General features: G+C 39.4%; 1 non-coding gene across 1 annotated transcript; it reads left to right on the top strand.

Moving 5' to 3' along the window:
- The first annotated feature begins 812 nt into the window (after positions 1-812).
- Positions 813-918, top strand: LOC141635590 (small nucleolar RNA R71). The gene has a single exon (XR_012540266.1). It is a non-coding gene; the product is annotated as a small nucleolar RNA R71 (small nucleolar RNA).
- The last annotated feature ends 8,979 nt before the right edge of the window (positions 919-9,897 follow it).

Below are 9,897 nucleotides of genomic sequence, written 5' to 3'. Positions count from 1 at the left end.
TAACGGCTCCTCAAATTAATTAAACTCACCGTCTCATGTGGGTTCTTATTGGCTTGTGATGGTGAATGTCCCGGTTTCCTTGTGGACTGGTTTGCGGCTAACTGGCCAACTTGAGTTTCAAGTGCCTTGCTAGATGCATCTTTTTATTGGTCACTTAGCTGCCACTGCTTTGTTAAAGACTACAACATCGTCTTCAACTCACTTATCTCACTTACCCCACTAGAAGATGATTCACTTTGATTAGGTGTAGGAAAGGAAGGAGGCTTCTGAAAGCCTTATTGAGCCTTATGAGGAGGGACATATGGCTGCTGCTGCTGCGAAGGAAGGGTAGGATTGAGCACATTTTGACTTGTCCACCTCAAATTGGGATGGACTGCCCCTTGGTTATTATAATAGGAACCCCCTCCTTGCCTGTATTGTTGAAAAGCAAGGACTGTTCTTCATTTGTAAGACATGACCAACATCGCATATGACCGTCGTTGCTTCCACACCTCTCACATGTGACAGTCTCTCCTCTAGTAAGCAAATGAACCGTCCGAGGCTCCCCAGCAGAATGCAGCTCCAGCTTATCAAACCTAGCATTCATAGCTTCCAGCTGAGCCACAACTTGCTTATCGACTGCATGAACTGTTCTAATACCATCCCTCGGGTTTCCATACTCAGCACAGTGGGTCGCCATCTCTACAATAAGGGCCCATCCCTTATCATCGCCAGTGTTCTTTTGGAATCTTCCGTTGGATGATGCATCAAGTATGGCTCTGTGATCATCGTATAGCCCATTGTAGAACTGATTGGACATGAACCATAGATCAAAACCATGATGAGGAAGAGACCTCACCAACCTCTTGAAACGGCACCACGCTTCATAGAAAGTTCCATCTGGTGCCTGTTTGAAACTGGTGATTTTTTCCCTCAGCTGATTAGTGCGCTGCGGAGGGAAATATCTCTTATAAAAAGCAAGAGCAAGGGTCTCCCAATATGTGACCCTTGCGGCCGTACGATCCAAATCAGTCAGCCACTCCATGGCTGAGTCAGTCAAGGAAAAAGAAAAGAGCACCTCCTTAATTTTGTCTTGAGTTACCCCCTTTCTGGCGGGGATAGTAGAACAGTAGTACGTAAAGACCTCCATATGCTTCCTCGGGTCTTCACCTACCACACCTCTAAAGAGATTTCTCTCCACCAGATTGATATAGGACGGACGGATGTCAAAAGTATTCCCATCCTCAGTCTGGAGATTGAAACCTTTAGGAATAGATGATGCTTTAGGCTCCGAATGACTAGAAATATTCGGAGTCTTTTTTTGGTTGGTTTCGTAATCGAAAGTGTCTTCTTCAAAAGATGGATTTTCTGTAAATAGGAAATGCTGAAGTTCGGGTTCGAAAGTACTTAAGGCTTCCTTTCGTGATTCACTTTGCAAACGGAGTCTATGCCTGAACAGTCTCTCTGGCTCAGAATCAGCTGGAACTAACTCCACCCTATGTGACATGGGCATACACAATACTGAAAGTAAATGAATAAGAACTGCCTCAAGGAATAAAAATTCCCTGAGACGGATAAATAAAATGAAACAAAGACAGATAGGGCAATTGCCTCCCCGGCAACGGCGCCAAAATTTGACAGGGCTGTCGTATACCTATCAAAAATAACTAACTAAACTAACTATATAGCTAGAGAAGTCAGATCGATCTCCTCAGGGAGGCAAGAAATCTGTAAGAGTCCGTCTATTTGGTCACAAATGGGGGGGGGGGGGGGGTTATAATTTGATTGTTCTAAACTAATTAAGGGTTTAAAGGAAGAGAAATAAAGAAAGAGCGATAAAGACAGAAAATGAGAATAAACTATCAATAAAGAAGGGACATGTCAGGATTTTGGTTCACTACGGTAGTCCAGTGACTCAACTGTAAACAACTTAGATAAATTACTGCGAGATGGATATGGAAAGGTCCTTCCGGTCCACTTTCTACCCTAGATTACCACTAACTTAACTTCCGTCCTCATCAGGGTAGTCTATTGTTCATAGCAGGTCTATTTAGTCCAATCTTCTGATCCAGGATTAAATTTAACCAGATTAAAAAGGTGACTCAGAAACGTGCACTCAACTAAGTCGGTAAATACAGTTATATTGCTATGGGGACAGAGTCTCACAATTAATTCATCTAACCTATTTACTATATCGTCACATTTCTACCGTAGATCCCCTAATCCCAACATCAAATGATTTAGCTACTCATATCGCTAATGTTGTCAATAATAACAATATTGAAATAACTAACATAAAGCATGATGAAATAATAATTAAAATGCATAAACAAAGATTAGGGCAGAAATTAAGAAAGAGCAAAACAAGTAATTAAGATGAATAAATGAAAGATTAATAATAAAAGAGAGTAAGGGATTACAATCGCAAGAATCCGGCGAAAAGAACGACTAATTCCGAGCTAAATAACCCCGAAAGCAAAGTTACAGTGAAAGGAAAAGAGAAGCGTTTAAGCGTAACGTCAAAATGATAGGTGAAAGCAGCATGCTAATGACCTAGTTATTATGCGCTTAAATAGAAAAATTACTATGCCATAAGCTAAAACACGTACACGGACTAATTAAAGCCCATGACAGCCAAAACCACTCGATCGAGTAGTCTGAAACAACTCGATCGAGTACTTCTCCAAAATATCTACTCGATCGACCAAAATTGTCACTCGATCGAGTAACTCCTAATTCCGGCACTTCTTGATCGAGTACAATACTACTCGATCGACCAACCTCAGCCATAGAAACCACTCGATCGACCAATAAAACAGTTCGATCGAGTATTCTTCCTCCAAAACAGCTCAAACTCGTGACCGACTGCTCCGTATACCGTTCCTTCATGCATCCCAATGCAAGATCTCACTCTGAACAATCCCGTCTCCTCAAAATGCATGCAAAAAGGGACGAAAATGGTACGATTCCACTACTTCCACGTTCATTTCTACAAAATGGACAAAACGAGCCAAAGTAGCCAATTCGGGGCAAAATGCAATATAAACAGTACAAAAATACATGGAAATACGTGCTGAAATAGGCTAAAAAGACTATACAAAATGCACGTATCAAAAGCCATGCATTGGCTCCCTTGGAGCATGCCATCCGGCCACCCCCTCAAACAGGAGGACTTCTCATTTTTTGTTTTTCTAAGTCTTTTTCCTTGATATTCTATATAGTCTCTCTAAAAGATAAACTCTCTAAAATAAGTTTTAGAAGAAAATTTTTCTAAATCTAATTTATAAATTACTAGAAGTAGTAATACAAAATAATATAAGATTATATTTAAGGATTAACTACTAATATAATCTAGTCAATTAATTAGTAAGTTTAAGGGATTGTCTTGGTGCAATTGATAGGAGGTTCTCATACATTTGGGACAAAGGGGATCATCCATATATTTTGAGCTCAAGAACAAGTAAGAAAGGTGTTCTTACTTGTGCCCTTGAAACCGTTTTTAATATTGTAAGGAATATTGTTCTTACTTTTCTATTTTATTTTGTTATGCATGCATAAGATCAACATCTACATTAATGAGTAATTAGATATAAATTAAAGAGTTTAATATCAAGGTTTTTTTTTTTGAGGAGAAAACCCCAAAGGCCTTACTGCATTAATCGAGAATAAAAACAAATAGCATTGTTCGCCGCCGGTGGTAAAGTATCCAACCACACAAATCTACCAACTACTCTAGGCAAAAGATGAGCTAAAGAGTGCGCTACACTATTGTTTACACAACTCGTATGCGACCAAATAACAGAATAAAACGAAATGCATAAAAGTAAAATATCCTGTAACACAAGAGAAAACATGCTCCGTCCCGTGTCCTTCTTCTTCAACCTCTCGATGACTGGCAAACAATCGCTTTCCACCACAATATTTATATGTCCTCACCTCACAGCTTCACTAATCCCTTCCATGATAGCAACCGCCTCAGCCATCTGCGAGTCCCATTGTTGTTCTTGTACCTGCGAAACACCCCATAAAATCGCTCCCCTCTCGTCCCTACACACGACTCCTATGCTAATGCCCTCACCCTCCGTAATACCTGCGTCCACATTTATTTTGACGTACTCCGGTTGAGGTGCCACCCACGTCCTTCAACCTTCCTTCACCGCTCTACTTGACCCTTCGCCTTCCAGCCTTTCCCGAACAAAACCTCCACCTTCCATGTCATCCATGACATCCTTTACGCGACAAATAACCCCCACCAAGTCAACTTCCCTCATATCGAACACTACCTTATTGTGGTGTTCCCATATAGACCAACACCCCACCATAAATAAAGCATGCTCATGATGGCCCAAGTCCCGTCACCTAGCCTCCACCTTCCCTGCCCTCCTCTCCTAGCCCAATTACCTCCCACACTGCCTCGACACAAGCATAATCACGAAAAAGATGAAGACTCGACTCATTATAATTATTGCATAAAGAATAAAAAGATGACTCACCTCGGACTCGTGAAGCGATGTTCGCTCTTGTTGCTAAAGCCTCGCTGCAGAGCTGCCAAAAGAAGAGCTTCACATGGGGCTATACCGGGACTTTCCATAACCTGTTCCAAAGCCATCTTTCCCGCTCCCAATTCGAAACCCTTCCCACTTCCAGCTCCTGACGGCCCCCAACAAGTCGTCAATAGGCAGACCGAACTGAATAAATCCCATCTCTCTCCTCTTTCCAAAACCACGAGTTAGCCGGCTTAAACGAGCTAAGACGGATGTTCCTTACTCGCTCACACTCAAAATGATGCAAAACCGTGTTAACAACTCCTCATTCCACCCTCCTCCCTCCACCGCTATGAGATCAGCCACCACCATCGCTTCCCTTCCCGGAACCCGAGGAGAGACAATGCAGCCGGTCTGTGTCTTGGGAAGCCACGCATCCTCCCAAACTCGAGTGGACAAACCATCCCCAATTCGTTTTCTCCACCAACGCTTCAAAATATCTCGCGCCTCAAGAATACCTCTCCATGTATAGCTCGGATTATGGCCAAGACTAGCAGACATGACATCGTCTGAAGGGTAATATTTAACAATCATAGTCCACGCCCAAAGGCCATTTGGTTCCGTCATCAACCGCCATACCTGTTTCCCTATGAGTGCCATGTTAAATAAGTAGAAATCACGAAAACCCATGCCTCTAAGACTCTTCGATCGACATAATTTGCGCTAAGAAACCCAGCTGATCCCCTTTTTGCCCTCTTCATGCCCCCACCAAAATCTCGATATCAAGGATCTAAGCTCCTCAAAAAAGTTGACAGGAATTTTAAAAATGCTCATAACATAGGTATGGGGTGAATTGGCCACAGCCTTTATAAGAACTTCACTACTCGCCCTAGACAAGATTTTCCCTCGCCAACCATTTAACCGCTTACTCAACTTATCCCTTAGATATCCGTGAGGACTTTTTTCGATCGACCCATAACATTCGAAAGCACTAAATACCTCTCCTGCTCGTCAACTTCCACTACCCCCAATCTCGTAGCCAGATTGTTCCTCTTCTGTATGGGCACCCCTTTACTAAAAGAGATAGTCGTCTTTTTGAGACTCACCAGCTGCCCCGAGGCTTGTTCATACCGGTTCAGAATGCCCTTGACCGTATCCGCTTCCTCTGCCCTAGCCCTCATAAAAAAAGATGCTATCATCCGCAAATAAGAGGTGCGATATAGGAGGAGCATTTGTAGCTATCCGGACCCCATGTAAGCTTCCCATCTCAACCGCCCGTCTCATAGAGCTCGATAATACCTCGGCACAAAGAATGAAAAGGTAAGGAGAAAGGTGGTCTCCTTGTCGCAGCCCCCGTGATGGCCGAAACTCCTCTGAAGGCATACCATTGATGAGAACCGAGAAAGACACCGAAGTGACACAGGCCATATCCCTCGCAACCCAATTCCTGTCGAAGCCCATGGCGATCAAGACCCTCTTAAGAAAAGACCATTCAACTCTGTCGTAAGCTTTCGCCATATCGAGTTTTAAGGCCATGAATCCCTTCGTGCTACGTAAATTTTTCATATAGTGGAAAACTTCAAAAGTTATCATGAAATTGTCCGAAATCGCCCTTCCCGGTGTGAAAGCACTTTGATTTTCAGAGACAATATTTCCAAGAAAAGTCTTCAGACAGTTTGCAAGGACTTTAGAAACCAATTTGTACGCCACATTACAGAGACTAATCGGTCTAAACTCACGAATTTTATCAGGAGCTTTCTTCTTAGGAATAAGCACAATATTTGTTTTGTTCAGCTCAGCAGGCGATCTCTCCCCTCGAAGAATAGCTAAGACTGTCTCCATCACAATCGGCCCTATAGTACCCCAATAAGTTTGGTAAAATAACCCATTCATTCCATCCGGACCCGGTGCCTTGAGAGGATGCATTTGATTTAAAGCATCGAGCACTTCTTCCTCGCTGTAGTCCCGCCTAAGAGTACCATTCATCTCTTCCGTGACTCAGTTTCGAACCCCTTCTAAAATGTCCTCCTCAACAATCGGAGTCGTTGTCATGAACAACTGCTGGAAATAACTATTCGCGACACGACCCACTGCAACATCCCCACGCCTCACAACTCCCTCATCATCAATCAATTTAGCAATGTAATTTTTTCTCTTTCGTTCCCCTGCTCTTGTATGTAAAAATTTAGTATTCTTGTCCCCATCCTTAAGCCAAAGAGCCCTCGAACGTTGCCTCCAGTATAGCTCTTTTTGTCGTCGTAATTTAGCAATCTCGGCACCAATTTACGTCTTAGCTGAACGTTCTCCGTTGTTCTGCCAAATGTATCCAGCCGGCTCATTTGCCTCTGTCTATTCGTAATTCCACGGCTTATTTTATTGATATTCGTACTTTTCCACTTACGCAATTCACTCGCACACTCTTCCAAAATATCCACTAAATTCCCCCTCCCTCGCTCAACCCCTCTCTCCACGGCCTCAGCACACCCTTCCTCCCCGACCCAAATTTGCTCGAACTTAAACCCGCGACCCCCATACACCCCTTCCTCTCTATTATTTAAGACAAGCTTGATCGGCAGGGTTTTAGAATCCTTCCGAGTGGTATTATGAGCATAGGTTGTTGCATGCATATATAATCGGCTTAGTTTTTCCGACTAAATTAAAACTAAAATTTTGTGATTTATATGATTAAGTCACGAAAATTTTTGCATGTCATATATTCTGGTCCTACAATTAGGTCATTTTTATGATTTATGGTAATTTTTGGCTCATCTTAATTATTTTTAGTGATATTATTACATTTAAATGCATAAAATGGTAATTAAAATGCTAAAAATAGTTAAACTTTGTTTCTGACCTTGAAATTTTTATATGACCTCACATGCATATTTTAATTATTGTATGTAAAATTTCGTATAAATTTGATTTATTTTGCATTATTTATGATTTTTATGAGATAAAAATAACATAATTGGAGGTAAAATGGTTAAAATTAGTTAAACTTCGAAATAGGCCATTAAATTTTAATATGTTATCACATGTACAATTTACTCACTGTGTGTAACATTTTAGATGAAATTGATTCCTTTTGCATGATTTATGGATTTTTAGTATAAAAAATGACATAAATAGTGACTATTTTAGCTTAAATAGCTTAAACAAATTAAATGGCATGAGAAAATTATTTTAGGTTACATGTTTATCCCTACATATTAGATCTAAAGTTGGAACATTGATTAGATTAATCTTCCTATGCTTTAGATGTTTTATTAGATAAAATCGATAAATTGCAACTATATTTTTCTCGATATAAATTCGAAAATTTTAACCTTGATTTTTGACATTATGAGTGTCATGAAAATTTTCCATAATGATCAAAAATTTAAAATTCAAATTTTGAAATTATTGTAATTTAATTTGGATTTATTTCATAATAAGTTATGATTTTAAGGTCTATAATGAGCATGAATTATAAATCAAGTTGAATTATTGTATGAAATTGAGTAATGACTAATTTTTGAGTCCTAAAAGGTTTGGATAATTAACTTAGACTAAAAGTAAATTTTAGTATTATTTTGTCTAATTTTAATAAGTTAAAATCGCGAATAACCATAAAACCGGTTTTATATTTACGATATAAGTTTAATTAGGGCGATTTGGCAAATAATTTGGAATGTTAAATACATATTATAATGTTGCATATTTCTTTGATGAATGTCATATTTCTTTTATATAATTTTGAATTATGTAATTTTATCTTAGTATGGCCTTAGTTTTAATCGATATTGCCCGTAATGTAAGGGAATATTGATTCGGTTGTAATTTATTGTGATCACGTATCACTTTTATTTTATTAGATTTCATTTTACAAATGTATAATAGGAAGTACAATGTACATTTTATTATTTTATTATTTGTAATCCCGGAGTTTCCTAAAGACGGTGACATTCGGAAGGGAGTTCCGATCAAGACGGTGTTTGTCCTTGGGAGGCGTGTCACGTGAAGAATCCAAGGACCAAAGGAGTTGGTTTCCGAATATGTAATAGAATATAATATTTTCTATTTTAGGAAAGGCCATACTAGTAAATTTACTTTACTTTATTTGCTTGCTTTATATATTTGCATGCATTGCCAAATCGCCGTAACTACACATGCATATTTAATCGTTTTATCGACTATTGTCAATTATAATTATCAAGCATTCATCGACTTAGTTCACTCTAAGATGATAGATTATAAATCGACAAGATCTCACACATATTTAAAATTGAGATTAGCCTTACCAAGTAGTAGGACTCATGAATCCCTTTAACATTTGGGGTAGATTCAGTTCCCCGGGGTACTTTCATTTATCATTGGGTAAGTGGGGTAATAAAACGTTATTAAACGCAAAATTTGGTTGGACTCAACCGGATATAAAGACTAGTCTTATATTCTGGGGCTAGAGATGGAATTTATGAAATACATCAACCGAGAATTCTATAGAAGAATCAATTAAAGAGTTAATTCACCAAATTTATGCAAGTATGGGATGTATCGGTTTCCCATGCCCGTGTTTGTGTAAAGATGGATCTCGGAATCATTGATATAATTTAGGTGCGAGGTAATTATATAAATGCATATTTTTAAATCTTGTTAAAATGTTAGCAAGTGAAACGATAAATGTTAATTTTTTCCTTCATCTCCGTTTTGTAGTTATCTTGATATACCGCTATGGATTCACCTAATTTTCCTTCACCTATTAACATTGATACTTGGCATAAATCATTTGATGTAAAGTGCTCCCTCCACGATCACAATTCGTCTAGAGAATTACGCTTTAGCATTGGTGAAGATGGCTATCTTTGCTATCTCACAACTTCAACTCCTCCCACTCCAATAATTTTGCCTTCATATAATGAATCTCATGAAGATGACATCATTACTTCTATTACTTCCTTGTTTGATGAAACAAAGGATAATGAGGAGTTGAGTGGGAGTTCAAGGAAGAGTATCCTTATAAAAAGGAGTAATGAGAAGTTTAAAAAGAAAGTTAGGAAGGGCAATGAACCCAAGTTTATAATGGAAAAGGAAGTGGCTAGTGGGACTACCACTACCAAACCTAAGAAGGGTGCCCAACCATTCAAAATGTGTCATTATTGTCATGACCTAGGCCATTGAAAACGCAACTGCCCCAAGTATTTGGGAGATATTAAAACTGGACTCATCACTCCAGTTGGTAATATTTATTCCGAAATCTTTGTTATCGATATAAATCTTACTTCCACCTCAACATGGGTATTGGATACCGAATGTGGTTCTCACCTTTGTAATCATTTACAGGGGCTTAGAGACGTGGAAAAGCTAAACAAGGGTGATTTAGATCTCCGACTTGGAAATGGAGCTAGGGTAGCCGCCACTTCAAGAGGGACTTATGTACTTGTTTTAGCTAATAGCT

Source organism: Silene latifolia, chromosome Y (genome assembly GCF_048544455.1).
Source record: "Silene latifolia isolate original U9 population chromosome Y, ASM4854445v1, whole genome shotgun sequence".
NCBI classification, from domain to species: Eukaryota; Viridiplantae; Streptophyta; class Magnoliopsida; order Caryophyllales; family Caryophyllaceae; genus Silene; species Silene latifolia.
This window is presented reverse-complemented; position numbering and strand designations above follow the sequence as displayed.